The 17,220-nt window shown below is 51.3% G+C and overlaps 1 pseudogene; it reads left to right on the top strand.

The window, feature by feature from the left end:
- The first annotated feature begins 14,285 nt into the window (after nucleotides 1–14,285).
- LOC113175977 (U6 spliceosomal RNA) lies at nucleotides 14,286–14,380 on the top strand (annotated as a pseudogene).
- Nucleotides 14,381–17,220: the final 2,840 nt, after the last annotated feature.

The raw sequence follows: 17,220 nt of genomic DNA, 5'->3' as shown, positions 1-17,220 counted from the left end.
TAAACTGTGGGACCAACCTAGATGCCCTTCAATAGATGAATGGATAAAGAAACTGTGGTATAAAAGTTCAAATATTTTTCTCTGTACTAGCAACAAACAATAGAAAACAGAAATTTTAAAAATTCACAATTATATAAAATATGAAATAAATCTAACAAAAGATGTTGAGAGAATTTCGCATTGAAAATTCAAAAATGTTCTGAGATTTTTAAATACCTAAATAACTGCACATGGGCTGGGAAACTTAATGTGGTTAGCACCTCAATGCTTTCCCAAACCAACCCTAATAAAAATCCCAGTGGGCTTATCTGCAGAAACAAATGTGCTGAGTTCTCAGCCACCTGGAATATAAGGGACCGGGGACAGCCACCAAGACCCCGAGGAAGAACACAGCCAGAGGAGCGTCACGCCTGGCTTCTGGGCCTCGTGAAGGCTCTGCCTTCAAGACAGTGTGGCGCTGGCAGAAAGGCAGTCAGACAGAAGTGCAAAACAGATTCCTGAAATCACAGACCGCCACGATGTTAAGTAGAGAAAGGGTGGAGTTTTCCACAGATGGTCCCAGAGCAAGGACTTCAGTCCCTACTCATGCTATGAACGGAATGTTTCCCAGGCGATGGATAACAGACCTCAACAGAAAACCTAGAATCACCGAGCTTCACAAGAAAAGAACCTCTTGTCCTTGAGTTAGACCAAGATTTCCTCACATAGGACACTAAGTACAGTCCACAAGGAATGAATTGGTGAGTGGGGCTTCATCAAAACCCAAATCTTCTGCTCTTTAATAGACACTCAAGCAGGCACAGCTTGGAGGAAATGGTGGCAAAGCACATACCAGAAATAAACCTGGGACTCATATCCAAAATATACACGGACTCTTAAAACTCAACAGTAACAAAAGTCAGAAAAAGAGTGGACAGAATAAAGCCACTTTGCACAGAGTATAGACACCGGTGCCAAATTAGCACACAAAAAGATGTTCCACATCATCAGTCATTAAGAAGGACAAATTACAGCCACATCAAGAATGACCCACACCCACTCCAAGGGCTGGAATGAAGGACGCTCACCTCGCCTGGGGGCCTCTGAGGAACTGGCCCTTCCCACTGCTGAGGGAATCCAAGATGGCCCCAGCATGGGGGAAGCCCTGGGCAAGTTTTCACACACCACTGGATCCAGCCCCTCCACTCACAGGCTTTTCCCTCAAGATAGGAAGTCGTTTTTTGTGTTTTCTTACAAGAAATATTTGTGTTTTCTTACAAGAAATAATGTTCACAGCAGCTTTATTTGCAATAGCCAAAAATGGAAACAGCTGGAATATCCTTGAGCCCTGGCGTGGATAAAAAGGCAGAATACATCCCCACCGCAGAGCACTCCCCGGCAGGAACAAAGGGGCGCTCCCAACAGAGGGAAGGAACCTCCAAGTGAGTATTCCAAATGAAAGGAGCCAGAGTGTCATGCCCTCTGGTTCCATCTACCTGAGATGCTGGAAGAAAGCAGGGAAGGGTCGTCAGGCACAGGCCCTAGGGCACGTGGGCTGAGGGCCGGGGACAGTGGAAGCTTTACGCGCTGGACCCCGCTGGCGCACAGTGATGGAGTGGCTTCACAGGTGTACACCTGTCAGAACTTACCAGATCATACGTTCTAAATGTGTGAGTTTATCATACGCCAATTACACCTCAACAGGGCTGACGTGTGAGAAAACAATAAACGTTTAAAAAATAATGGTCTTGTAAACTCTTCAGTAGCATTGTGAGATGCTCACGATAAAACGCTACAAGATAAGAAATCTAAATAGCGTATAAAATCTGCTCATAAAAATAATGATTTTTCTTACACAAAAATGTAAGAAAAATAAAACAGCTCTATATAATTCGTCATGATTCATTTTAAAATTTACTGAATTATCTGAAAATGTAGACAGTGCTCTGTGGGAATGGGGGCTATGGGGACGCTCCCCCCGCATGCTCCCGGGCTGCTGCCGCCCTGTGCCCAGGCGGCCTGCCTCTGCTCCTCACCAGAGCGGGACACTGTCTGTCACCCGCAGGGCCAGGGCTCTGCACACTGTGGTCCACTCTCTCTGGGAGCTGAAGCTAGAAACACCGAGGGCCACACCTGGCGCTGCAACCATGGCCCTTGCTCTCCACTGTGCAACAGAACCAGTCCCTGTGCCTCCCTCTGCGCCACCTGCCACCGCTGCTTCCTTTCAACCTGGTCTCCTCTCTGTGATGTAGCTCAGACTCCCACAGTTTCCTTGCCAGCTGCCAGAGTGAGCGTCAGGCTATCACGGGCTGCAGTCTCCCATCGGCCTTCTCACTTAGCATGTGAGAGATTGATGCCCTGGGGAAATTGAGTTGTGCCCCTTCAAAAGCACAATCAACTGGAGGCACAGTCTCTGACCTTGCAGACCTGTCTGCCGAGTTTTCCCAGAGTCCTGGAAGGGCCCACTCAGGTCCCACGGGGCAGCAGTGTGCCACAGACAAGCAGGGTGCGACGTCCAGGCCGGTGCAGAGCGGGTCCTCCACCACCAGCCCAGCACTTGCTCTTGAATAATTAAACACAGGACCTCTCAGCAAGAGCTCCCTGACAAAGCATGCCAAGTGCATGACACTCGTCAATCCTGTCCTCACATCATGCCAGGTGCACACCCAGAACCTGACGGCGTTCTCACAGCAGTGGTGATTCTGCAGTAGAGGGCTCATGGTTTCTGCTGCTAATGCCTGGGGAGCATTTAGTGCTATTTCTACCCCACGGACTCCCTGACATATCCTTCTTGACCTAATAGTAACCAAATTTTGCCGTGTGTCCTATGTGTCTTACTTTAAGCGAGAGGGAGTTACCAGCTGTTGATTTGGCACATCACCTGCCACATCTGTCCACCCAGTCTCTGGCTGGGACATGTGGGCACTTCCCATCTGTTGTTAGGAACACTGCTGTGAACACCCATGTGCACCCGTGCCTCCATTGTCTTGCCTAGGGACCTGGGACAGCAGTTCCTGGTCTTAGGATGCATACGTGCTTACCCGCCCGACTCTTCCAGAATGCCTGCCTGTGCCTCCCCACGCCAGGATTCCCGCCCTCAGCCTCCCAGGACTGGGATTGTCTCCCGCTAGAGCCGGCGGTGTGCACAGGGCACCCAGTGTGCTGTGATCTGGGATTCTCCTAGTGCTCGTTGTCCCTCGTGAGTCCACGCTGGTGAGATGTCTTTCAGACCCCTGCCCTTCCTTGACTGTCCTGGGTCACCGGTTGTCATTAGTGCAAGTGTGTCCTGGATACAAAGCTCCTCCTCCAACGTGGGCTGTCCCCTTGCTGTCTCGGTGGTGTCTTTCTATGTGTTTTAGTTTTGGTGTCGTTCAACAGGTGCTTTCCTTCACAGATGTGCCGGTGACAAGTCCCCATCTATCCCCAGCTCCCGAGGCCCTTTTCCTTAGACCATTCTTCTGAGAAGTGTAGAATTTTAGCATCCACATTTAGATTTGTGGGCCCTTTGAGTCAATTTCTGTGAGAGGCTTGAAAGGGGCCTGACCTGTCTCTTCTGGGGAGCAGCCCACGGCCAGCTCCACCCGTGTGGCTCGGTATCATTTACACCTCGTGGTCATTCTTGCCCGTGTCCTGTTTGTTGGTTTGTTTTTAACCGCTGTGTTTTCCTGGTCTTTTATTTACATTTCACTTCTTTGATCATCAGTTTGTGCTATTGTTCTGACCTGTTAAATGGCCTTATTCACGTTTTCTTATACAAGTATTCATGTTTTCTCATACAGATGCTTACTGCCTGCTCTGTTTAACAACTGAGAGCAGAGATGGAGGAAACAGACGGCAGAGAGAGCAATGTGAGAGGAGGTCAGCACGTGCAGTCAGGAGAGGAGGCCCCGTGACAGCAGCCGCAGAGCTGACCATCAGTAGGCAACCAGGGACCTGGGAGCAGAAACCCCACTCAGCCACTGATCCACATCCCCAGCCCTTTTTTTGTATTTTATTTAGAGACAAGGTCTCACCGAGTTGTTGGTAATTCATTTTTAAAAGCACAACGCATATTAGAAAAGAAGCCATGTATTTATCTAATACATGTGCATGATTACCCCTTCCCAGACTAAACACCGTCTCAGGTACCACCTGCAGCCCTCCCTGTGACCCGTGGTCACTGCTGCCCTGGGAACCCCAGCCACACCTGTGTTCCCATTTCCAAACACCCAGCCCCCGACCCATCTGCACTTACTAAAGCCACGTGTCTTTTCAGGTGCTGTTCAGTGGCCACGTGCTCCACGAGCCTGAGCTGGACACTAGGGGACGTCCTCCTCTTCTGACCCTGCCCCTTGCCTGCGGCTCTTTCCCAGAGCTCTCCAGCCCTCTTCCTGGAGCCAGGTCCAAGCCGACGGGTGGGGATTGCAACCTGGCTCTGGCACGGGCCGCGTGTGTGAGACCATGAGGCGCCACAGGCTGGAGGAGCGCTCAGGAGAAGGGCCAGCAGCCGGCCGGGCAGACGCAGGACTGGGTGAGTGGCTGACCAAAGTCAGGGCCCAGAGGCAGGTGCCTGGGACAGCCCTCGGCACCCAGTCAAGCTGAGGCACGCACCTCGGGAAGGTCGCGGAAGCATGGAGAAGGAGCGCTGACCCTCGCCGAGCCGAGGAGCGGGGGCTTCTTTGGCTGCTGTCTGTGCTGATGACTCCATTTGTCTCAGAACCTTGGAGGCCTCCTCTCTGGGGCAGCAGCCCTGCCGCGCACAGCCTCCTGGGTAGGAAGCTCTTCCTTCGTCCCCAAGCCTCCGTGCCCACGGGGTGTGGTCGTCTTGCCAAAAAGCCCACTGTTACTCCCACTGCCCTGGGGGCGACCTGCCTTGGTCTGGTGGTTTCCTCCCGGGCTCCTTTAAGATCTCCTCTTGGTCGCGGATTCCAGCGGTTTTATCACACTTTGCCAGGAAGTGGTTTTCTTGGTGTTTATCCTGAAGTGCTCCTTGAAGTGGCCGTTTTGTGTCTTCTTTTTTACTTTCATGTTATCTTTTCTCTTTCAGAACTCATTTTATATGAGCTGGGCCATGAGAAATTGTCGGGATTCAACTATTCAGTCATTGTTTACCGTAGAATCCACACAGCGCCTCCGGACGTTGGGCCACGTTCCCGGGGACTTCGGGTTGTGTTTCTCATCGTGTCTCTCAACGGCGAGATCTGGAGAATCTGTACCTAAGAGTCCCGGGATCCCCAGCTTGCCCAGTCTGCTGCTACACTCAGCCACTGAGGGGTTAGAATTTGGCCATTGACTCTCCAGTTGTGCAGTCACCATGCTGGTTTCCCCCAGTTCCACGTTCTTTGTCAGGAGTCAGCTCTGGTTCACGTTAGTGTGTTACATGAGGCGACTCCAGCTGCGGTGTCTGAGTCCACGTCTGATCCCTCCGTTTTCTGGACACCACGTGTCTCTGCTGTCTTTCCCTCTGTGCTTTTCACGTGGGGTTACGGGAGCTGCACCTCCTCCCAAGTCCAGCTCTTTGTTTTTAAAGAAATGCAAGACTTCACATGATAAGAGATGAAACAGATCACTGGAGAATGTTGATAAAGCATCTTCCTTCAGAAAGCCTGTGGTTGTCCTTGTCTCCTACAGGGACCAGTGATGGCCGACCCCTAGTCCAGTCAGGGCCCCAGGTGATTCAACGCAGTCGGCATTGACTAGGGTGCCAAGCAAATGCCCGAGGGCTGCTGATCGCTGAAACTGATGCCGGTCATCTGGGTGCTTTCTCTCCGTGCCACCCCCTTGTTCCTTATCTCTTTGCTGTCTTTTGGATGTACTATTTTTTATGATATTGTTAGCTTGATAGCTCTATTTTTTTTTTATAATTCCTTCTGCCTTTTTCCTAGAGATCCCAACTTGCGTCCTTTGATGATCAGGTTTCATTTTGATCTGGGCTCTTCGGTTCTCAGTACCTACTGAAAACGGACTTGGTGTCTGGTGTCTTAGGCGCTGAGCTACCACTTTCAAAGCCCACAAACACCCCTAGGGTAAGACCCACCCTGGATATTTGCATTTCCCTCCTGTCCCAGATCAGGAGAGCTCACCAAGGCTTTCAACAGAACTTCCCACTCTTTCTCCAGTTCTTCTACTTGTTCTCAGTGGAGGATTGATTGGTCCAAACCACCGTGTCTGACAATGGCGGGTGTGGGAATGTGGTAGGTACCATTTGGGTTGTTGTTTGGTTCATCTCCAATTTTTTGAGTCTTCAAATGCCTCCGGAGATCCAGCAGCACGGGCAGTTGGGACCTGCACAATAGGATCCGAAGTTCATCAAGTTCTGCTGGGTTCCCCGTTATCTCAGAGCTTCAAAGTGTCGCTTTATCTGAGACAGTGAAATTCCCCAGGTGGGAAACAGGAAGAAGTGATAACAAGGAGCCCAGGCGTGCCATGGGCTGGGGACGATGGGAATGAACCAGCACACTCTGTGGCGGGAGGCTTCCTGACTGCTGCACGGAGTTCACTAGGAAATTAGAGCATGCTCTGGAAACCACAGGCTGAGAGTGCCCAGGGTGCAGGTGGCCATGGGGCGTGAGGAGCCCAGACAGGCCAGAGGGAAAGGGCCGAGTGGGGAGGGGCGCTCTGCCAGCAGCCCCCACCCCCAGCTCAAAGTGCCCTTCAAGAGGAGCGGACAGTGCCAACTAAGCACAGAGCTCCGAGTAAGAGGTGCCACGGACGGGCCACAGTCCTTCTGCCTAGATCCATAAAGCCAAGTTGATCTGGGCTTACCTCCTGGGGTGGTCCCCAGAGGAAGAAAGCAAACCCTCCAGGACAGAGCTGTGTGCCCTCAGGGTGGGGCAGGCAACCGCTCCTTCCCAGGAGGATGCGGGAAGGAAGGAGAACAGGACTGGACCTGCATGGCATCCTCTGATGCTGTCCCACGTCAGCCACCGAGAGGCCCGGCAGCCTCAGGTGGCAGGTGCTATCTGTCCCTGAACCCCTGCACCACCTCCGCAGCAGCAGCAGCCATGGGGGCACGTCCCTCCTCCTCTACCACAAACATGAACCTAAGAGCCAACAGCTGCACACAGCAGCAGTGGGAACCCAGGGCTGTGCAGACCTGGCCCGCAGCCTCCACGCCAGCACTTTCCTGACTGCCCCAAGGAGCCGGTGAGGTCAGCCAGCACAGGCACTGTCAAGGACACCAGCCCGGCCATCCTGGCAACCCCTGTTTCAGATTAGCCTGAGACTAAATCCAACGTTGTGTCAAAGTGAACAATCGGGAAATGAGTTCTACAAACTTCCGTGGGCATAAAGCAGATGGCCAGTTGCTCTGAGAGCTGTCAGTCACCGGCTCCTGAGACCACGGTGTGGAAGGGGGCACTACCCCTGGGAGGGCCTGAGGCTGTGGGAGACCTGGCCAGGGGCAGCAGCTGTGGGGAGCCCACGGTTTGTGTCCTGGAGCTCATCTGCCACGGGGAACCTCTGAGAAACAGGCTCTAGGAGATCCACTGGGCCTCTGCCTAGCAGCCAGGCCAGGAAGTCCCACCCCATTACGGGGTCACTGAGTGCACTTGGGCTCGCCACCTTCCAGTGCTGACAGCAGCTCTGCTGGGGCATCCAGGGTACGCAGGGAGGAAGGCCAGGACTCAGCTGCACCCCGAAAGCTCCCCTCCTCCCACAGCCCACCTGCCCTGGAACAGGTGCCACGGGCAGAATGTGTGTCCACAATTCACACGTAGAAGCCCTGCCCTCCATGCAGAGATGTGGGCCACGGGCCAGGGAGGAGGTCAGCTCCCGGGGTGGAGCCCCAAAGGGGGGTATCAGTGTCCCTGAGAAAGATGGGGCTGTCTGCCACCGTAGAGCCCTCACAGAACCGAGCTGGGGGCATCTGATCTCACACTTCCAGCCTCCAGAACTCCAAGAAATACTTGTCCACTGTTCAAGCTGCCCTGAGTGAGGGACTGGTCCAGCAGCATCAAAGACAGAGTCTGAGCCTCGCTTCCGTCTGGGCCACAGGCCTCATCCATCTGCCTCTGGCTGGGGGCCACTGCCCTTGCTTCAGCACCCATGGGTGGAGACAGCAGGTGTCATTTCCTTTCCCATTCCTTCCCTCCTCCACCTCTTCTCCCCCAAGCCAGCGGAAGCAGTTCCCACTAGATGATGTATCTAGGGAGATGCAGAGGTGAACAGAAGAGGAGACACCAGCATCCAAGCAGGGAGGCCCGTCCACTGCCATGACTGTGAATCCAGCCAGACGCCCAGGGTCCTGGAAACCAGTGCGAGGGGGGAACAGGCTAGTGGCAGAGCTCACCGGCAAATGGCCTCAGAGCAAGCATTCCCTGGGGCCCTAGGTCTCAAGTGAATCTCTGCTGAAAGTGATGAGGTGGGTCTGTCTGACAAAGAAAAGGGCCAGTAAGACCCTGCCTACAGCCAGGTCAGCTCACAGCCAACAAGGAAAGAGAAGGGGGCTCAAGAAGCAGAGAACCCACAAATGTGGTGCTGGGCCCAGCAGTACCGCTGGGACCTTCTCCTCCTACCCTCAGCAAATGCTTCTGAGCACTAACAGGGCTGGGAGATGATGACCTTCACGCTGCTCATTCTCTCCTCCCCTGCGAGGGCAAGACTCTAAGACAGGAAGGAGTGGCTCGAATGTGAGGCCTGGAAGGAAGGCTCCGGAAGCTCCGCTCCAGGGCAGAAGTTCTGCTTCTGCCATAGGGACCAAGTAATGGTGCCACCACCTCATGGAGGCCTGGGAGCTTACTTCACCCAGGACTTAGGAAACTGCCCGTTACTGTGAGATGTTGGGCAAAATCTTGAGTGGAAATGCCTCCCAACACTCACCTCATTTGCTGCAATCATAGCAAAATTGAGAGGTCCATTGCCCGTTAACAGGGCCCGTGTGGCTAGTGACCCAGCTCAGGCAGCTGCTGAGGTCACAGTCAGCTGCTCATCCTGCAGAGGGGCAGATGGCCAGGCAGGGAGGGGGCAGACGCCCACATGGCCCTGATGGACAAGCACATGTGGTCAGTTGAGAACCTGATGAACTGGACAGTCCAGGGAGGCTAGACCATCTTTGACAAATGGTTTCCATGTGTCTGTCCCCCTGCATGCATGGGCATCTGCCCAACAGCCAATGCGAGGGCACCTAGGAAGCAGAAAGAGGCCCCATCCCTCCACCAAGGAGGCTCCGACAGTGACAGGACCCCAGCAGTCCCTGCCTCTCCCTAAGGAAGGTACCACCCACACCTGGTCAGGGTTCTCTCCACCCTAGAGGGAACGGAGACTCCATGAATCCCACCACATGGGGACCAGGTACCCTCCAACACCCACCCAGCTTCTGGCCTCCTAACCTCTTGCTGAGGGAAGAGACAGAAGGTGTGGGTTTGCATGGGGAGTCTGCTCTCCCAAGGGGCAGTCAGGAAAGCCAGGAAAACCTGGCCCCGGGAACTGATGAAAATATGGAAAGGGAGGAGTCCAGCCCTGGATCCCTCCCCAAATCTCCCACAAGTCTGACATAAACCGGAATCCTTGAAGACAAACAGACAGAGGAACCAAACACCTGCCCCAAATACCTCCCATAGAAGCAGGTGTAGGCAGAGGGAGCTACCCTACAGCACATGTGTGGCTGTAGGGACACCCAGGACCCTGCTCCACCCTGGACACCAGGCTGCAACCCGTCTCCTCCATGAACTCTGCAAGGATGCAGGGTGCCCTCGATGACCTTCCAGGACCTCAGCCCTCGACACTCCTGCAGCTCGGGCACATTCCCACGAGCTCATTCACCCAACAGCAAGGCCCACTGCTTCCAGACATGAGCCGACCTGAGGGCGCCTCCCACCTCTGCCCAGCCGTGTCTCCATCAGTTTCCCCCCTCTCCCCGGTTTCCGGTGGTTCCCTCAGACCTTTGGGCTGCCCAGCTCTGCCTTCAGCTTCACTCACATGTGGGATCTCTGGCTAAGCACTTGCAAAATGCCTCCTACCTCTGCATTCCTTTGTTGCTGAGTTCAGCAGCTCACCTGCTCCTGCCAAGGTCACATTCCCAGGCTCTGCATTTCCCACCCACCTCCATTCAACCCACTCTGCCTGGCTTCCCAGTCCCTACAGATGTCATTATGGTGGGTGTCCCTTCCTAGGGGAAATCTCCAGACTTAACCTTCACCCGTGTCACAGTCAATACAATCCCAAGGAGGTGCTCCAGTTCCCCAGGACACACAGTGTTTCCTAGGTACAGCCTCTAAACCTTGGCTCTGCTGAAAAGTCCATTGCACACGAAATCCTACCCACTTCTCATTCCCCAGAGTGGCCCTCAAATGGACACTCAAATACCCCGTCAGTGCCGAGGGTTAGAGTGATTCATAAGCTCTGGTTATTTTAATGTGTTGGCAACATACAAGTATTCTATCAAGACAAAACTATAATGTAAACAGGAATTCTGGGAGGAAGGGAAATTCAAGAAAGTGTGGCCCAGAGCTGCTTCTGTGGTGGCTCTATAGGAGAGACACAGGGGAAGGAGTTAAAACCCATGGAACACCCAAGGATGATTATCTAAAAGGAGTTTCCCACACCGAGTCAAGACTCTAAAGGGCTACATGTGCCTTCAAGTCTAAGTAAGAAATAGTCCTCACCATGCAGGAAGTAGCAAAGCAATGCATTGGTTTCCTCCCTACCATGAGAGGAGAAAAAACGTCCCTGGCAGCCCCCAGCTGTCCTCTTGCAGGTGTGCAGTCTGAGTTCACGTTGCTGCAGATCCAGAAACCTTCATGCTGGACACCAAATTTGCCTGCACCTTCAGTCAAGGCCCTGGGCAACAGAAGGGAGAGAGGGCGGCCTCTTGGAAGAAACCAGCCGCCAGCCTGTCCAGAAGGCCATGGACAAAGACAAGGCACAGAGCAGCTGCCTTCCAAGTGAGGACTCAGGGGCTGCAAGCTCCTTGTGATGGATGTTTTAAAGATATAAAAGTGAAACAGACAAAGAGCACACCAGATTTAAAAAAAAGAATTTCTAGAAATAAAACTATGAGAATTAAAAGAAAAATCTCAATGATCTCCTTGTCCAGAAGACAAAACTAGTATGCAATTCCTTCAGCTAAAAACAACTAAGGCCCTAAATGCCTTTTATTCACTACATGAGGATTCTGGGAGTGTGGAGAGGGCCGTCGGATCAGCAGACTTGAGGTCTGAGAGCAGCACTCTGGTGAGCTCTCTGGGTTTCCCAGACACGAAGTCAAATAAGCCAGCCACCCAGAGATGATAACGGGTGCAGACAGAAGCCCCAACAAGAGCCACTTTCTCTAGTAATGATCTAGAAACAAGGACCCTAGCAAGCAAGCCAGAGATGTCCAGGGGGGCAGCACCACCCCAGCAGGTATCACAGAAAGAACCATGTTCACCCACTGACATGGCAAGTACTGCGCAGGCAGCCTGGACGTCCCCCCACCCTGCGATGGGGCAAGACCCCTCTCTTCTCCCCTCTAAGGGAACAGAGGACACCTGAGAGAAAGTCAGGAATTTCACCAGCATCCAGTGATGCCAAGGCCATCTCTCCTCTTGGTCACGTGGAAAGAGTACCGAGGAATTCCCACGCCCCACACCATGGCTGAGGAGTCCCAGCAAGCGCCCCACCCACAGGAGTGGGGAGTGGGTGTGAGTGGAGTGAAGGGCCTGCAGCCCTGACTCACCTGCACTAATGAGACCCCCCTCTCCAGCCAGAGAGGATCAGAGTAAGCCAGCCAGACCTGCCACTCCTAGTAGGTCCCCGTGTCAAGACAACACCCAGAGAGTCCAGGACTCAATGAAAGCCAGGCACCGTCAGGAGAACCTGGAAGCTCTCAGAGTGAAAGTAAAGAGGCGATCAATACTCAGCTGACACTGAGTGGTAGAGATGTCACAGCTACCTGACACAATGTCAGAGCCACCACCGGACTTCAGACAAGCTGAAATAGTGAAAAAGGACAGTCTTGTGAGAGGAAAAGAAAACTTTAACAAACGTAAGCTATATTTTGAAAAAAAAAAAAAGAGCCAAATGGAAATTCTAGAACTGAAAATAACGTAATAACTGAAATTTAAAAAGTGCAGTGGTTGGACTCACCCAAAAAAATGGTGGGAACAAAGGAAAAAAAATAGTGGAATGGAAGATGGAAACAGAAATGGCCCAGGCTGGACACAGAAATAATAGACTAAAGATGAAGAGAGGCTCAGGCCCACAGGACTGTGGCTAATGCTCTCACAGTGGTGTCAGCGTAGACTGACCAGAAAAGAACTCAGAAAAGCAATGGGAAAACTCCCCATATTTGGCTTAGTAAATCCCCAAAACGATGAGTGCAAAGAAAGGCACATGAAACCATGTCACTAGTCAAGCTAGAAACTAAGAGCCAGAAAGAAGTCTTGAAGCAGAGGAAAGACTCCCTGGCAGGGAGAATAATTGGAACAACAGTAGAAACCACGCAGGTCGGGAAAGAAGCACCACACATTTTTCAGTCCTGGAAATTCTACATCCAGTGAAAATATCCTTCAGGAATTAAGCAAAAACTGTCCTTCTCAGAGAGAGGAAAGGTATGAGAACTGGTTACCAGAGGATGGTCAAACATGGAAGAAACAGTAAAAGAAGGAAACTTGGAACCTGAGGATAGAAGAACACAGTTCACAAAAACAGAGGCGAACACCACAAGTTCCTTCTTGTCAACTGTGTCTTCTAAACTGTGTCAAAGGTTGAAACAGAAATTATAACTCTGATATGGTTCTAAGTGCATGTAGAGAAAACTCCTGGACAATTAGAAGTGGAGCAAGATAGAGGGACATAAAGGGAGGTAAGATCTCTGCTTTCCCCTCACAGTGATGAATGAAAAACACGAGGAGACATGACAACTTACGCTGTCCAGTTCAATACCCAGATTTCAAACACAACAGATCAAGACAGAATTCTGAATATTCAAGAAACCCCTGAGGAAAAAGAGGGAAAAGAAAACAAGACCCGAAAACCAAAGAGAACAAACAGGAAACCAAAATATGAAAGAAGAGTTCTAACTCTAACATTTTAATAATTACACTAAATGTAAATGGTCAAGAAACGTCAATTAAATCAGGGAAATTGTCAAAGGAAATTTAAGAATGTGACCCAACTGTGTGTTGTCTAATGGTAATTCCCTTTAGATATAATGATAGAGGCAGACTGGAAGTGAGCAGAAGGGAAAGACAGATCAGACCAAAAAAATTAAAGTCAAGGGGTGGCTATATTAACATAGGATAGACTTACAGACTTCAGAACAACGGAAATTACTAGAGACAAAGAAAGAATTACATAATAATAAAACAGTCAATCACCATTAAGACATAGCAACCCTCGATACATCTTTGTCAAACTAGAACTACAAAATGCATGAAGTAAAACTGAGAACTGAGAGGAGAAATAAACAAATGCACAATTATAGCTGGAAACGTCAATATCCTTCCCTCAACAACAGTTGGAACACTAGGCAGAAAATCAGCAATAATATAAAAGACCTCAAAACACTAAGAGCCAATGGCATGTGATCAATATTTCTAGAACACTCTGCCCAATGGCAAAACACCCATGTTACCATACCAAGTAGACAGCAAACCAGACTTAATAAATGTAAAAGTTTGCCTTTTCCACCCACAATGGAGCCACACTGGAGGGACAGGAGATAGCACAAAAAGCCCCAAACATGTAGAACTGAACAATAAAAATCCACAGTTCAAAACCAACCACACTCTTGAACAAAATTAAAAATACACTGAACTGAACAGAGGTGATAAAACAGCACACCAACTGCTTAGAGCCCTGCTGGAGCAGGGCAGAGAGGGGATTGCACAGCCCCAGAGCCACATGGAGGCTTATGGCAGCAAAATTCACAACTACACAGCTATGGAGACAACCCAGGTGCCCCTCAGCAGATAAAGAAAATGTGGTGTATATGCACAATAGAGTACTACTCAGCCATCAAGAAGAATGACTTCATGACATTTTCCAGTAAATGGATGGATTTGTAGACTATCAATCTGAGTGAAATTAGCCAATCCCCAGAAAACCAAAGGTTGAATGTTTTTGCTGGAATGTGGAAGCTAACCCACAATGAGGACTGAAGAGGACAGAGTTCAGTAGATTAGGCAAAGGTGGATGAAGGAAGGGAGGGGGATAGTGGAATGATCTGACATAATCTTCCTATGTACGTATGGAATACACCACAGTGAATCCCACCATCATGGACATCCACAGAATGGGGTCCTAATTGGAATAAGACCATGGTTGTATAATTATATTAAAATTGATTCTACTGTCATGTATGACTAAAAAAAAAATCCAAAACAAACAAACAAAAAAACCAGTGATCGCTTCGGCAGCAAGTATAGTAAAACTGGAACGATACAGAGAAGATTAGCATGCCCCTGCTCAAGGACGACATGCAAATTCATTCCACATTTTTTATTACCTGTATACATGTAGGATCACAGTACCAGTGTGATTCTACACCACGTTCAGCCAGAGGAAGGAGAAGTGGTGCTCCATGTGTGTACAGTGGATCAAAATGCATTCTATTGTCAGGTCTGACTAACTAATTAGAACAAATTAAAAAAAAAAAAAAACACTGGCGTCTCACATCTGCAATCCAGGCTCCCGCTCCAACCCCAGAAAAAAGAAGAACAGAGTAAAGCAAAGGAAAAAGAAAGAAGAAAGAGAGTGAAAGATAAGAGCAGAAATCAATGAGACTGAACACAGAACAGCAATAGAGAAAAATGAGGTAAATGACTTGTCCTTTGCAAAGGTCTAGCCAATCGACAGGCTCTAAAGACAGACAAAAGAAAGAAGGGGGAACACTCAAATTCCCACATCAGGAACCAGACAAAAATACCACAGGGTGATTTCAGAAGGATAATAAGGAAATACCACACAGAATGCCTTACAAGAGAAATTCCAATCTTAGACAAAACAGACCAATTCTACCAAAAAATGCACTCAAAAGAGAAGATACTCACCCCACATGAATTGGATGATTTAAAAAGTCCAAAAGCTCTTTAGAATTTGAAAATGTAACTTTAAAAATTCCAAAAAGTCTTCTCCAGGCTCAGGAATGACATCAAAGATGAAAATTTCTGCTCATATAAAAATGTGTTTTATCAGCCCCAAACGGGAAACACCCAGGAGTCTTTGTGTTTTAATCCGTGTTTATTGCTGCTGTGACGAAAGGACCCGACCAGAACAACTGTAGAGGAGGAAAAGTTTATCCAGGCTCATGGTTTCAGAGGTTCAGTCTATAGGAGGCTGCTCCTTTGCTCAGGGCCCGAGGAGGCAGAACATGGCAGAAGAGTGTGGCAGAGGGGAGCAGCTCACATGGAGATCAGGAAACAGAGAGACGCCACTCACCAGATACAAATATATACCCAAAGCCAGTCCCCAATGCCCACCTCCTCCAGCCACACCCCGCCTGCCTCAGTCACCACTCAGTGGATCCCATCAGGGATTAATCCAGTGATTGGGTTAAGGCTGTGACCCCGTGGTCTCTCTTCCAGACCTCCATGCGTTGTCTCACACTTGAGCTTTTGGGGACCCCACATCTGAGCCATGACACCTTGGTGGGTGAATGCATATCAAACTGTGGTCCCTCTAGCAGGCAGCAGCCTCCATCTCAGTGCACAGGAAGGACCCAGAGGTGCACACAGCAGCCTGGTGAATCCTGAGAATTGTGTGCAATGACAGAAACCAATCCCCAATGTGACTCATCAAACAGCCTGATCATGCACCCTGCAGGTGGCAGGATGGACCCAGGCAGCAGGCTAGTGGTTGCAGCAACAGCAACAGGGGGGTGAGGTCAGGCTGGCATGGGCCTGGAGGTCGGTGAGCTCCAGTGCAGTGGCTTTGTGTCCCGTCTTCCAAGAGGCCACCAATGGGGAAACCAGGCCAAGGATCCCAGGACCTCCCTGGACTTTGCTCCAACTGTACATGTACCTACTGTGATCTCAAAAACCTAACGAAACACAACCCAATGAGCTGATGAATCCGTGCATTAGATGTAGATGAGAGAAAATTAGTCAACTAGAAGAGACATCCAAAAAAATGATCTAGGTAACTGGATACCCAAAGCAGACAGGGGCCAGAAGGAAAGTCACAGAGCAGTGTCCCTCAGGGGACTCTTACAGCACACGTTCAGAGGGAGTGAGCAGTTATGAAGCTGCCTCCCTCCTGGCTGGGCAGCTGGCTCCCCAGAGCGAGCAATGAGGGCTGGAGTGGGGGGGCAGGGAAGAGAAGAGGAGGGGGAAGGAGAGGAGGGGGAGGGAGAGAGAGGGAAGGGGAAGTGGAGAACAGGGGGAAGGAGAAAGAGTGGACTTGGACCAAGGTCAGCCCCACCAGCTTTCTGCCTTGCAAGAGCTGTGGAGCTGGCCCCCACCCTGGTCCCTGGGCCCCCCGCAGCCTTCCAGGGGGGCCTGTCAGGAGGTGGAGCGTGGAACCCATCCCGCCACCCCACCTTCACCCTCTCCCTGCAGGGTGCCTCCTGGCTGGAGGCCTCCACCCCTCCATCTCTCCCCTCCGCTAACGCTCACTGGCTCTCACTCTCAGGGTTGATGAAAGCCCCGGAGGGTTGCTCTCCAGAGCTGAGCTCTGGGCCGTCCCTGCCCTGCCCACCTTCAACCTGTCCTGTACTCAGTTCCTCAACTCGAGGATGTGGGTGTTTCCCCCAGGACCCAGGCTGGCCCTGTCCTGGAAACTCTCTGTCCCTCTCCATGAGGACACGCAGCCGGCGGCCGGGGGGGGCATGGGGGGGTCCGCCACTGCTGTGTGGGCCCATGACAATGAGGGAAAGGTGCACAGCCAGGGAGATCGGCCTGTTCTTGAAAGAGCAGAGCCCAGCTATAGCCGCGCACCTACAGGGGCAGCCCTGAGCTGGCCACAGACCCTGCCTGGACAGGTTTCTTAAGGGACTTCTCCCCCACAGCCTCCAGGCCTGTGGCCACAGGTCATCGTTCCACGCCATGGCAGAGCCCTGAATGTTACCTGTGCTTCCACTCAGGAAACCCAGGTTCCAGAAAACATCCTGCCAGACATGGTCCCTGCCCACGCCCCACTCCTAGACAGCCTGCTCCTCAGGAACTGCAGCCCTGCCTTCCAGTGGCATGAGCCACCTGTGTCCTGGCATCTGCTCTGGGGCCTCTAGGGCCCACCAAGCAGCCAGGAGGGGAAGACAGGTCTGGATCAGCTGTTCAGAGACCGCAGACACTTCCATCCCTGCACAAGGCCCCGCTTCTATCTTGCTGACCAGAAAGCCCAGAC

This window comes from Urocitellus parryii, chromosome 5 (genome assembly GCF_045843805.1).
Source record: "Urocitellus parryii isolate mUroPar1 chromosome 5, mUroPar1.hap1, whole genome shotgun sequence".
In the NCBI taxonomy this organism is placed as follows: domain Eukaryota; kingdom Metazoa; phylum Chordata; class Mammalia; order Rodentia; family Sciuridae; genus Urocitellus; species Urocitellus parryii.
Note: the sequence above shows the minus strand (reverse complement) of the source record. Positions and strands in the feature narration are given on the sequence as shown.